General features: G+C 37.4%; 1 protein-coding gene across 2 annotated transcripts in view; it reads left to right on the top strand.

Moving 5' to 3' along the window:
- Positions 1-13,218, top strand: part of LOC113943303 (cAMP-specific 3',5'-cyclic phosphodiesterase 4D-like) — a 188,343-nt gene that overhangs the window by 77,992 nt on the left and 97,133 nt on the right. The window lies entirely within an intron of this gene.

Here is a 13,218-nt window from a genome sequence, read left to right as displayed (position 1 = left end):
TTCTGCTCATCTGATTGTCTAACTATGCAAGGTCCAGCAAAAGTTAAATTGTGGACACTCTCACAGGTTAAAGAAGGAGTTGTAGAGCTGGTGGTGGCCTTAGTCAATGGGGTGGTAGGAGATTTGGTAGTTGGAATACTTGATGAAGCATTAATTATAAATCTGGTTATATTTCCTTCCCTGAATGTCCACTGACACATCACAGAAATGGATTAATCTAGAGTGAAGGTGTGCCAACATTGATAAGAATCACATGCATGTCCACTAATTACATTTCCGTAGTCATACGGGTAGGTAAGAAATACTTTCACAAAGTCCTGTACAGTAATGTCAATTTTGGATGACCATCTACTCTGTGAAGGTGGTTTATACGCTTTGCATCCGGCTCGAGTTTGTTCTCCAATTTTTCCTATTAAGACATTCGCATCGTATGGGGTACCAGGATTTTGCCAATTAGTCAGTACCCTTGTTCCTTGGAGGACCATAACAGATGCATTGTATTGGTTCATTTGGACGGGCTGAGGCGGAAGATCTGGTTGTAAATAAAATAATAGACCAGAGGCCCCATCATAGGCCTGAGACCATAATGAGTTCTGGGCAAGGGTTTGATCTAGCACCAATGTCCTTATCGGTCCAAAGGTCAGCATTGAGAAGGCTTGAGAGTAGATGATTCCTCTCCCGAGGTCCATGCTTCCTCTGGAGCCCTCTTGACTCAAGAGTAGTGGATCCACGTGTGTTTCTCTTTCACCTGGATTGCTGTGAGGGTGGCCATCAGCACATGGTAGGGTCCATCCCACTTCTCTCATAGTGGTTCTCCTGAAAGATTCTTAACATATACCCAATCAACAGGGTTGAATGGATGCAATTTACTATCAGGTTGTTTGGGTTGGTGTTCTAACACCACCATAGCATTTTTCTGCAATTGTTTCCCTATAGCCATAACATAATCATACACATACTGTTTACTGATTTGATCTAAAGCTTCACTATTCACAGCTTGCATCTTGTAGGGTCTGCCAAATAGAATTTCAAATGGACTCAGTTTCTCTTTTGATCTCAGCTTGACCCTTAGCCTGATTAAAGCAATAGGAAAGCTTGACACCAATGAAAATTTGTTTCTTGACATATTTTAGCAATTTGTTCCTTAATGAGGTGATTCATCTTTTCTACTTGCCCACTTGCTTGTGGTCTGTAGGGCATATGCAGTTGCCAATTGATTTTTGTGATGTAGTGGTTTGAACCAGGTTTTCCCCCTGCAGTTGAAAGTGGTAAAACCCCAGGGGGTGGTGGCCTTGGAAGTTTTGAAGTTTTGTCCAATGAGTGCTTCTGCAAAATATAAACATATCACAAGCAAATGGAAGAGAAGGGTTGTTGTAGTTTGGTTGTAGAAGTGGTAGCCATGTTGTAAGACCATGAGGAAGGAGCTCGGAGCCCCTTGGGGCCTCTGGGGCTCCCCAGCCCCCGGCTGAGGGGACTGCAGAGATGTGGAACAGTGTTAAGCTGGGCTATGTGTCTGTAACTATGAAGGCTGGGAGTTTTCTCTCCACCGTGGGCAGCGGCAGGAGTAGCGGCAGCCAGAGCTGACCAGAGAAACGGTGGCAGAGAGCCAGGACAGATAAGAACTGAACTGTAGAAGCAGCAAAACAGCGTGCAGCCAAGGAAGATACAAAGTTGTCTGGAGAGAGAGCAGCAGGGAGAGAGGAAGCTGGGGTAAGAACTGGAAATAAAACCCCATACCCCTCTGAGACCTCCGAGAAAGGAGGGAGATGGTCTCCTATTAAGGAGAGGAGTCTTGGAGTGCTGCAGCACCGGAGAGAGAGGAGCTAAGAAGCTCAAAGACATCCTGGAGCTGGACCGGGACGACCAGATGGAATGCAGAGGGGGGTGACCTTGCTCCCCCTGCTGCTGCTGCCACGTTGGCAGTTGAGACAGAGCACAGGAGCTCTGGTGGAACTCTTGAGGCAAAGACTCTCAACTGAAAGCTGCCCAAGATGTTCTGACTCAGGGGTGAATCCCCTGAGGAAGGGACTTTCACGAAGATGCGCCTGTATTTCGTGATATACCTGTGGTGAAGCGAGTTTTGTCCCTGCTAGCAGTCCACAGGTGAGGCCTTCACTTGGAGTCAAAGGAGAGCTGAGGGGCTTGGAGACTCCCTTGTGTGTATTGAACAGAGATCCAGCTACAACAATCCAGTTGCAACCGCTGCATGGAAGACAGAAGAGGAGCTGCTGCCCTAAATGTGGAAGGGATCTGTCCTTCTTCCCTCTTGCACTTTTATTTGGAAGGGAGAAGAGATTTGATCCATTGTAAATACTTATGTCATGGTAGAGATAGCTAAGATTGTATATAATGTATTGTAGTATTTATTTGTACAGTCATTGTAATATATATTCCCTTTCCCCCCACTTTGAGTCTGGTGTGTTTTGTCTGGAAAGAATCATCTCTCACTGGTTTGAGATGTGGGAGGGGGAATGGAGCTAGGAAATTAGAATTTTGGAGATCTCAAACCATGACAAGTGCTTTACTTATTGCTTGTACAATTCGTGCACAGAAGTGTGAACCTCTATCTGAAGAGATGCTCTCAGGCATTCCAAACTGTGGTATAATCTTATTCAACAAGACTTTAACCACTCCTTTTGATTAATTTGTCCTACATGGGAAAGCTTCAGGCCATCCAGAAAATGTGTCAGTCAAAACTAAGAGATAACAGAAACCCCCCCTTTTCTTGGGAGCTCAGGAAAATTAATTTGCCAGATTTCACCTGGGAAATGCCCTTTGCTTATTGCCCCTTGCTGTATTTTTGTTCCAGTATTTCAGACAAAGTTCACATTGGGATGTGACTTGCTCTTCTGTGGTAAATAAACTTGGTCCTGCTACTCTGGTCCTTAAATGCTAACAGAGTGAGTCTAAGCCCCAATAGTTTTATCATGTTTTACTTTTACAAATTGCCACAGCAATTTTTCTAATAGTATTAACTGACCTGTTTTTAGTTAACCTCACCCACTGTCTAACAGCTTACCTTCATTTTCATGTATCCACTTATAATCTGTTTCTTGATATTCTACCTGTTGGTCTGTGTCTAGTTCTTCTAGTACTAAAGCTGCTACTGGTAGTTCTTTACTTCTTGCAACAGCTAATTCAGCTTCTGCATCAGCTTTTCTGTTTCCTATTTCTGGGACAGTGTTACCTTTCAGGTGTCCTTGGCAGTGCATAATTGCCACCTGAGAGGGGAGCTGTACAGCTTCTTGTAATTGTAGAGTTTCTTCAGCATATTTCACAACTTTTCCTTGAAGAGTTAAAAGTCCTCTTTCTTTCCAAATTGCTCCATGAGTGTGAACTATGCCAAAGGCATATTTGGAGTCAGCCCAGGTGTTAATTTGTTTTCCTTCTGCCAATCCTAAAGCTCGAATAAGAGCTATCAGTTCTGCTTTCTGGGCAAAGGATTTGATTTGATTACCCAGCCATCTTCACACCTTGTATTATGAAACTGCTGCCATTGGTAAACCAGTCTTCTGCATCCGGGGTGGTTCTTCTTTAAGGTCCAGGCAGCTGGAGTACACCACTTCAGTGGTTTCCAGGCAGTCGTGCGTGACAGGTACAGCTGAGATTCTTCCTTCTAGGAATGAAGCTGGGTTAACAGTGTTAGTCACCTGAATGGTTATGTCGTCTGATTCAGCCAGGATTACCTGATATTTCAGAAACTGGGAGAGGGACAGCCAATGATTTCCTTTCTGTTCCAGTACTGTGTGGGACACTAACACAGTCATTTTCTGTCCTATTTAAAATTTTCTGGCTTCTTCTATATTTATGATCATTGTTGCTACGACCCTTAGGCAGGTGGGCCATCCATTGCTTACTTCATCCAATTGCTTGGAGAAGTAGACTACTGTTCTTTTGTATGGCCCTAGTTGCTGAGCCAGGACCCCTAGAGCCATTCTTTGTCATTCATGCAAGAACAACCAAAAGGGCTTCGTTATGTCAGGCAATCCCAACGCCAGAGTCCTTATGGGTTCTCATCTTAGTTGTTTGAAGGCTCCAGTCAATTGAATTTGAGTGTAGTCAATCATAAAACTAGTTTTTAACACTGCCATGGAGTCTTTACTGTGACAACATTTTAATCAACCTTGGATATTTCAAGAATTAATCTTCTCATTCAAATGACAATTAAATCTGGGTAATCATTTAGTCTGGACTATGCAGGTAATCGAGTTTGATCAGAGTGATTACTTCAAATTTTGTATTGATGTAAACCATTTTGAATTATTAATAGAGAAAGGGAGAATATATTGGGATGTTGTTAAAAGATTTCATGTGTATAAAATTTTTTTATAATCTTCAAAGGGTTTCCAATTAACTGCATAAGGCTGAAACTGAATCAATATTGAATTGTTTTATACATTGCATTAAATCTTCTTTCAATAAAAGAACCTGTTATGCATGTTAGAGATTTTATTTTCCACAACTTTAAGTTTGTGCAGTATTTTCTACTCTTTGAGGTAAACAAAAAGTAGTTTGTTTCAGAAGTTCTTATTTGTTTGCTGACATTTAGTAAGGCTGCAAGCAGTTCAATTAAAAACATACTGAGCCATACAGGGCATCCCTATTATCTGTTCTCTTCTGTGAGACATGAGTGGTTCATGTCTTATATTAACACTTAGATACTGAGTTTTTTTAAATAAAAGTGGGATTTTGGCATTTATTACTCAAAGATAGAATTTCTTATATCAGTTTATACTCAAATTTATCTGCAAAACAAACAGAGTGGGATGAAGAGTTGATTTAACATGCCTCATGTTAGAAAGATTATCTTTTGCACTTTTTCAGTCTCAGTGCACTGTCCGGTTTGGGATTTTAATTTGACTATTATCTTAGTAGGTTCACAAGGTACTCAACATTTTATAGACCTGCACTACAATGTTGGTCTTCTAAGACGCTAAGACATTCTTTAATGTGTGACATCTTACAGGTGTGTTTCACCCATTTCTTTCAGCATAACAGTTCTATTTCAACTCATTAATTTGTTCTCTTTTATTTTCTGGGTGTGATCTATCTGTTGTTACAGTTACAGTTCTAAGGAAATGTTTAACAACTCCATTATTAATTTCTGAATTTTTGGCTTATTTTTGTCACAGGCACTTGAAATGTACCAAGCTGAGAGATACAGATAGGCTTTCCCATTTGTTTTTGATAGACCCCATCAGATTAACATCTTTACAATAGGTGAATATGCGTCTCTTTTGCTATTCTCAGGGTGGCACATAGCTAATTTATCTCTTCATTTTAATAATGAGAAAATTCTTGCAAAGAGAGAAGAGTAAACATAGATGCAGTCTCACGAAGAATACTAAAAGTTTCTTCAAAGGCAAATATCAAATCCTCAATGCATTCTCCTCTTTAGTCTTTGAGCAAGCAGACCTCTTTTTCTAGGAAGAAAAAAACATGATATATTCCAAAAGCCTTTCAGCTGAACTGAACAAATATAATGACTTGCCATTCCCAGTATTTTCTACCTCTCTTACTCCCTCTGCTATATTACTTAGATGCTTTCTCACCAATAATCTTAGAGAGAGCATTTTTACAGTATGATCTCTTTAGATTCAAATAGCTTACTGTGTAGTATGACATTTATTTTATCAGTCTAAATTGTATAGAATGTCCCTGCAACATTTATATTAACACACACTTTTTCCTTTTAAACAGTATAATAAATTATTCTTCTTATGCTATTTCATGTTTGCTCCTAAGAAGAAATAAAAATAAATTACTTCACTTCTGCTCCAAGAAATAACTTTTTTATGATGATATAGGCTTACATGTTTATCCTTTCACTTTTTTTTTCTAGACAGATCTTGATAGAAATGGAAAATATACTATAATTATAGCCAATACTCTGGTATGTTAAAATAAAGCAGGATAATTTTGTTTTGTTTCTTCAGTAGAGACAAAACATTTGCAATTGAAATTTAGCAGTTATTTTTGTAGTCTATACATTTAAATGGATGGCATTTATGTTTTGATTTTCTGTGCATTGCAAAGCTGTATGCATTGTAGGAAAACAAACATAACTTGGAATGTAAAAAGGGACCTGTTCTATTACCCATGCTTATTGTTCCTTTGAAGTGAAAATATGTGAAAAGCACGAATGTATCTCTAGTTTTCTATGTGATGCAGCTTATTCAGTTTACAGGCGATAATTTATGCTAAACAAATATATCAAAAGTATTTTAATACAAGAACATTACTTCGCTGTAATGTTGTTCCTGAACTGGAAGTTGCTGAAGTCTCAGAGATTATGCAAGGGGAACATCACCTATGCTCTCACTGTGTTCTTCTGCTCTTCTGTGGGCATCTAGTGTTTGTCACTGAGAAAAACAAATAGATGAGGTTATGTGGACTTTTAATCTGATAATTTTGACCACTATATTGGTTTGTTTAGTTACAGCCATGATTTAAAAAAACCCCACAAACCCAAAGTGCAGATAAATAACCTTACGCAAAAGTTTTCATGCTAACTCTATTTATAATTGGCATTCATAGTTTCTTCCCTAATATATTCCCTTACCATAAGATGAAGGATACAGTTAAATGTCAGACTCTGGATTTCAGTGAGGCAGCATAAAGTGTTACCACCCTTTCTTACGGTTACTACACCACGGGCTGTGGTAAGGAGTTCCATAGTAACATCTCCTTCCTCCTCTCAGGACAAAATAAAACAACTGGCACAACTTTCAGTGCTGACTCACAGTGATTTTACTTTGCCCCAGACTGGTAATATTTATCTTTCTTAGAGTTTTGTGAATTCTACCTATCTGCTGCATCTAAAAGCTCTAGATGCAGAAGAGTCCTCCACTCCAAGAGTGTGTGTCTGTCCCTGCCATAAACACCCTTCCCAGGAGCTTGGCTTTCTCTTCTCCTTGTCAGAACCTTTAACACCATCTCGCATTCAGGGTAGAATGGTTGGCTGTGAAACCCCATGATGGTAGCAATCACGCTCTGTCTGTGTGTGTCCCTGAAAAAGTAATTTTGACTGGCATTTCCTTTGACTGGTGACAGATAGGTTGCTAGATAAAGGCCTTGTGTACAAACAGAAATGAATTAATTTATTTAAAACAGGTCAGACATTTTAAGCAACTTCTACATACATGCTCTTGGTTCCTTAGCTTAGCTAAGCTCCTTTTCTAGATGACCTTTGTAAATCTTGATTTAAACTTAATCATGGGCAGACAGAAGAATTACCTGAAATTAAATACTTTTGTTTAAATTAATGACTTAAAATGTCTTCAGTAAGTCAATATGAGGACCAAAACTGGCTATTGATTGGGCACAACCCATATTTTTCTCAGTTAAGATAAAAATACAATAGTAATGGTCAGGCTGTGTTATACAATGAGCTATAAAGTACCCTAGGAAGATATACATCTGCATTTTCATGCAGAGTTATTTTTCTGAATGATACTTACATAGGTATCCATCTTTAAATAATTTCTAGTCTTGCATCTTGCCTGAACTCTGTCCATAATCCTTTGATTGTGGTGCTATTAGTGTTTCTAGATCAGTTAGTGATGCTCAGGAGAAGCTTTTGGTATAAACTGGGGAAGATAGCCTGATTAGAAAACTATATGGTGACAATGATCTTTATTTCAAACAGAAATATCTTGTTTGATGTAAAGTGAAGGAAGTATAATGTAACAGCTGAAAAAAAAGGAAGTAATGAAGAAAGACTAAACATTTCAGTTGTATTTTATTTTTACAGGAGCATCTTCAGGGCCAGGGGTCATTGTTTTATTTTGATAGGAAGAGTGGGGGTGGTCTGCTTTGGGCTTTTGGATGGTGTTGGATGTTTTTTAGGGATTTTTAGACTTGTAAATCTGGAGCAGGTTTACTTTTACTGCCAAATCATATGTGTCTATGCATCTTTTTAATATTTTCAGATCTGGTACCCTATTCAGATGTTTAAAGATCAGGACATGGAAAAAAGGAAATATATTCTCAACTATAACACATGTATCTTGGGGGAGAAGCTCATCTGAGCCAATCCCATGGCAGAGGAGAAATAAAAGAATCAATAAAATATTTAGAGGTACCTGAAAAAACAAGGTGAATGAATGGATCTTACTCTCTCCATCAAGATTTCTATTTTGAGCCATAACTGGTTAGTGCCCTTGGTATAGCAGCTACCTTTCTATTCAGCGAGAGGACAGAGAACCATCTCTTTGTCCTATAGCCACTCAATCAGTGGAGGCCACTGCCTTACAGATCTGCCTGCAGAACAGACTAATTAAAAGATGGATTGTAGAAGCTGAAAGGTTACTTCAACTGCCAAATAAATGAAGGGGCTAGTGCTTTTAAGAAAAGGCAGGAGAAAGTAGCAGAGCACAGGTCTAGAAAGATATGGGTATAGCAAACAACATTTGTAATATGATCCTGGAGTAAGCACAGAGTGCTAAATAAGGAGGTGGAGAAGGTTTCCAACTCCTTTTTATAGTTGGGAGTTAGATCTCTAAGGAAAGGTGCTGAGTTTTACTTATTTCTGATGAGCTAAAATAAGAGGATTTCTCACCTCGCCCACCTGCAAGAATAGTTGGGACTGCATAAGACATAACCCCCCCCCGCACTCTTATAAAGCTTTTCTTTTTTTATCAATGATATAATTTGTGAATTTTTGGGTATGAATTCCTTGCAAATGCTGTAGTCTTACTTTGCAAAACCTGTAGTCATAGTGTGCAAATAGAAAATTGGATATTTATAAAAATTGTTTGCAACATTTTTGTCATTAAATGTATCATCAAATCACTTATTAACACTTCTAAGAAGTGGCATTTTAGATAAGCATATCAGTATGCATTCAAGATGTTGTGATAGTTTTTGTGAGAGGAGGAAAGAAATAGTTTTTTCCACTTTTCCCTGATGTGTTGTTATAAACTATTTTCTAATCTTTTACCACTCTCTATTCTACCTGTAGTAACATTTGCTGCACTTTGTATGTGATAATACTTCTAATTCCAGTGCTACAAAATCCCTGGAGACCCTCTAAAAGAGGACATTGTAATAAAGAGAGGACAAATAATAAAAATGTTTTTGTTTTGTTTTCTTTGTTAATCACGCACTGTAGACAGCAAAGCTCTGTCTTTGAATTGTTTATATATTTTTGGCTCATTTAATCTCAGCAGAGAATTGTCATGATTGACTGACTCAAACCCGTGGATCCAAGAGAAGGTGCAAAAAACCTTTTCTCTATTCACTTCTAATTTCTCAAAAATAATTACTTCATCTATATTGTTCTTCATAGCACAGATTGAACATAGGTGAAAGGATAGATGTTTCTAGTGTCATTCAGTCATGCCGATACAAGAACAGTGAAGAAACTTGATTTTGAATGACAGTTGATAGCTGTCATTAAAATTTAGCTGTTCTAAGAGCTTGTCCTGTTACACAGCTGTAAGCTAGATATAAAAAGTAAGCTTTGGTAGGTCCCAGACAGAAGTTTACTATGAAGCAAGTGAAATTAAACAAGTTAGTGAATACAAATGATAAAAGTATTCAGTGCTTAAAGGAAAATTTGTGAAATCCTTACTATTGAGGTCAGGGTTCACATGTCTTATTCTTATCTGGTTTTGCCTATTACTTTTTTCTGTGTGAGAGGAATACTACAAGATTCTAACTGTCAGTCAGATTCTTGATGATTTTGTTACAACATTTTGGTATAAAAAACTAAGATACAGCTCAGATGGGCAGTAAATATTGGGATTTACTCAAGAAAGTGGAAATGGAGGGCAAGTCCTTGAAGTTGATGAAAAAAAGGGAAAGTAAGAGAACAACAAAACCAAACCAATGAACTTGAAGAAGCCAGACTTCAGACTTCAGAGCAGTTAGAAAGTTGGTAGATGAAAATTTCTTGTAACACAAACTCAGGAAAAATTAAGCTATGACAGTGTAACAAAGTGGGAACAGCAACAAAGACACAAACTAATAGCAGATTTAGTGAATGGTAACATGAAAAGAAATGAAACTATTTTTATTGTCCCCAAAATGTCAATCATCACATAGGAATGCTGCAGTACAAAGTGATGTTACAGAGGAAAGGAAGATGGAACATTTAGCAGGAATGGACACATGATATTTATACACAGGAAAAGTTATTCTCTGTGCTTTAAACATAAATGACAATGTTGAATCCAATTTACTGTGAGCTTTTCTGTGTAGTTTGGTTGTTTCAGTACTAATATATACATATTCATATACATTTAAAAGTCAGAAATACTTATTTTTTTAAGGAATGCTTTTCTTGAACTAAGTATGCATATATCTTGAAACCTGTCCATAAACAACAACAACAGTTAGAGAATGTTTCCTTTTGGTTGCAATCTCTTCTTTGAGGCTTTTTCTTTTCCTTTATTGTGCATAATAGAATTGAATTAAAATTTACTGCTTTAAGTAATTTCTTGAATTACAGGACTTGTGAAGAAAATAGACAATCTTCCCCCTCAATTTCTAATTTCAAGTTGTCAAGACAGAATTAGGTTTCTAGTTTTCAATATTACCTTCCGATAGTATCTGGTTGGTGCATGGTTATATGTTGAGGAGAATGAGAGAGAGAAACAAAGAGAGAAAGACCTTTTCCTCTGTATAGGGGTTCATGTTTCATGTACTGCAGTTTATATACTGAAGAAGTATCATTTTTTATATCTTTTGTTTTTAACTTATTAACATGGTGACTTTATAGCCTAGGAAGAAATCAATGTGTTATAAATATTTTTGTCTCAATTGTTAAAGTGAATATGCCACATAAATGGTGTGGTTTGTGACAGAAGTAGCATAATGAAAGAATTTTGAGCGATCCTTAGTTCTGAGAATTTTAAATCTAAGTATACAAAATTATCGATTCAGGAGTTCTGATCAATGCAGATTCTCTTATCTAGTTGGGAAAACATTTTCTTTTGGATGAGATGGTATCAGATGCTTTCTCACCTTCATATGTTTTGCTTGAGCTGCGAATTAAATTCCTTCTGGATGTAAGTATTGCTGATTTTTATGGCCTCTCTTTAAGTGCTTCGTGAAGTTATAGTCACGCAAACTATCTTAGTCATAATCTAATTAAATACTAAGAAAACTGTGTTTGCATTTCAGAATTCGGTCTCCCATTCATCATAAATATAGCCAAATGTGTGTATTTTTGCACAGGCAAATATATGTGTGGATGTCTATATATGAAAACATGTAAAAATATGACATGCCTCACAGATTTGTTCCCAGAGTGAGCTCTCAAAAAAGAAAGCAGTAGGGTTCAAAACTAGCTTTTAATAAAAACTATGTATTCTAGTGGTTTACTTGGCAATCCAATTAAATAAAAATCAACTGCAGATGTTTGTTACAGTGGCTAGCAATTTAATGCTAGATAATATTAAAAATAGGTATGTAGAATTAGTTTTGTAAGATGATGATGTTTTATTGCTGGACATGAAGACTGTTCAGAAAGACAGAATTATTACTGTCCTGTTCATGTAATAATTCCTATAACAGTGGTTTGTAACAGTCTTTGAAATAAAGGTTGATGTTTTAGGAGAAACTAAAAGAAAGAAAAAATCTTATTATTTTGATTGGTGGAAAACAAAAAAATCCACCACCTAACTCCAAAACATTATTGCTTGAAAACAAAAGATATTGTAGAAATTAATATGAAAACCTAAACTTACAGATTTAAAGTTCAATTTTACAATTGTACCAGGATGATTTTATGCAGTACTGAGCAGCAGACATCTGATGAATAATGTTAAATATGTACAATTATGTTTGTTTACTTTCTAAAGACCCACTTATGTTAGTAGAATTAGAAAACAAATGTGGGTCTGTGCCTGATGTAGATGTGCTGACGTAATTTCCTACTATTTCATTATTCAGACACCAAATGATATAGCTTTGGCAACTTTGATCACAACTATGCTTGCATTTCTTATGTACAGTTCTGCGGTATTTCGTATTCACCCTAATTCTGAAGATTTTACCAAGATAAACTCATGACATTTCTCTCATCTGGGAAAAACGCACGCTTCTGAAATGTCAAGGACACACTAAATGGCATGATCTTTGTTCGCCAGACATGCAGTGCACCAGGTGGTAAAGTTCTGGCTGAGTGGGTCAGGCCTTGCAGTCTCTGTGTAATCATTCTGATTATTGCTATTAGCCACAGTTCAGATGGTAACATAATCCATTCAAAAGAATAAAATTGCAGAAATACTGGCACCATCATCTATGTGTGCATAATAATAATTATATTACGTTTGTTGTAACTGCATTCTGCTATTTGCCTTTCTTTATCTCATGTTCTCTGCTTTGTTTCATTTTTCCTAATTTTTTTTACTCTTTGCACAGATACAATTTAGCAGTATCTCTACTGTCAAATCTGAGGAAGAACTTTAGGACTTCAAACTATCCAAGGAAGAACTTTAGGACCTAGGCAAATAATAGGTCTTATTACTCTTGTAATAGGGTCTATGTATAGACCTAAAGTGCTGATCCTTAAGTCTTTTATTCCCTGCTGATATCTATGGAGGTATCTAAATTTCACAAGTGTCACTCTCTGTAAAATTGCTACTGGACTGTAAACAGGCACCAGTGAAGAATTTGTCTTTTAACACTCTTCATGACTAGATTTTCATATGGAGCATTGCTTTGGTATTTTGCCCATGGGGATTAATCTAATAATCATTCTATGATTATGGGCTGGCGAACATGTTCTTGCGCAGTAAGCTGGTGGATGTACATATTCTGAATAGCAGTTTCTTTCTGAAATTAAAAAGCATATTCTTAGAATTGTAGAATCAGAGAATATGCTGAATTGGAAGGGACCCATCGGGATCACCAAGTCCAATTCCTGGCCCTGTGAAGGATACTCCAAGAAGTACACCATGGATTATTTGAACATTATCCAAATTCTTCTTGATATCAGACAGGCTTGGTGCTGTGACCACTTCCACTTCCCTAGGTAGCCTGTTCCAGTGCTCAGCCACCCTCTAGGTGAAAAACCTTCTCCTCATATCCAGCCTAAACATCTCCTGACTCAGTTTCATGCCATTTCCTTGAGTCCTGCCACTAGAGTGAAGTACTTCCTAGAGTGAAGTACTTGCCCCTTTTCTTTGCCTTGTGAGGATGTTGGAGACTGTGATGAGGTCTCCCCTCAGTCTTCTCTTCTTCGGGCTGAACAAACCAAGTGACCTCAGC

Source organism: Corapipo altera, unplaced genomic scaffold (genome assembly GCF_003945725.1).
Source record: "Corapipo altera isolate COAL_440 unplaced genomic scaffold, ASM394572v1 61411, whole genome shotgun sequence".
Taxonomy (NCBI): Eukaryota; Metazoa; Chordata; class Aves; order Passeriformes; family Pipridae; genus Corapipo; species Corapipo altera.
The sequence above is the reverse complement of the archived record's forward strand: the minus strand, read 5'-3'. Positions and strand labels throughout refer to the sequence as shown.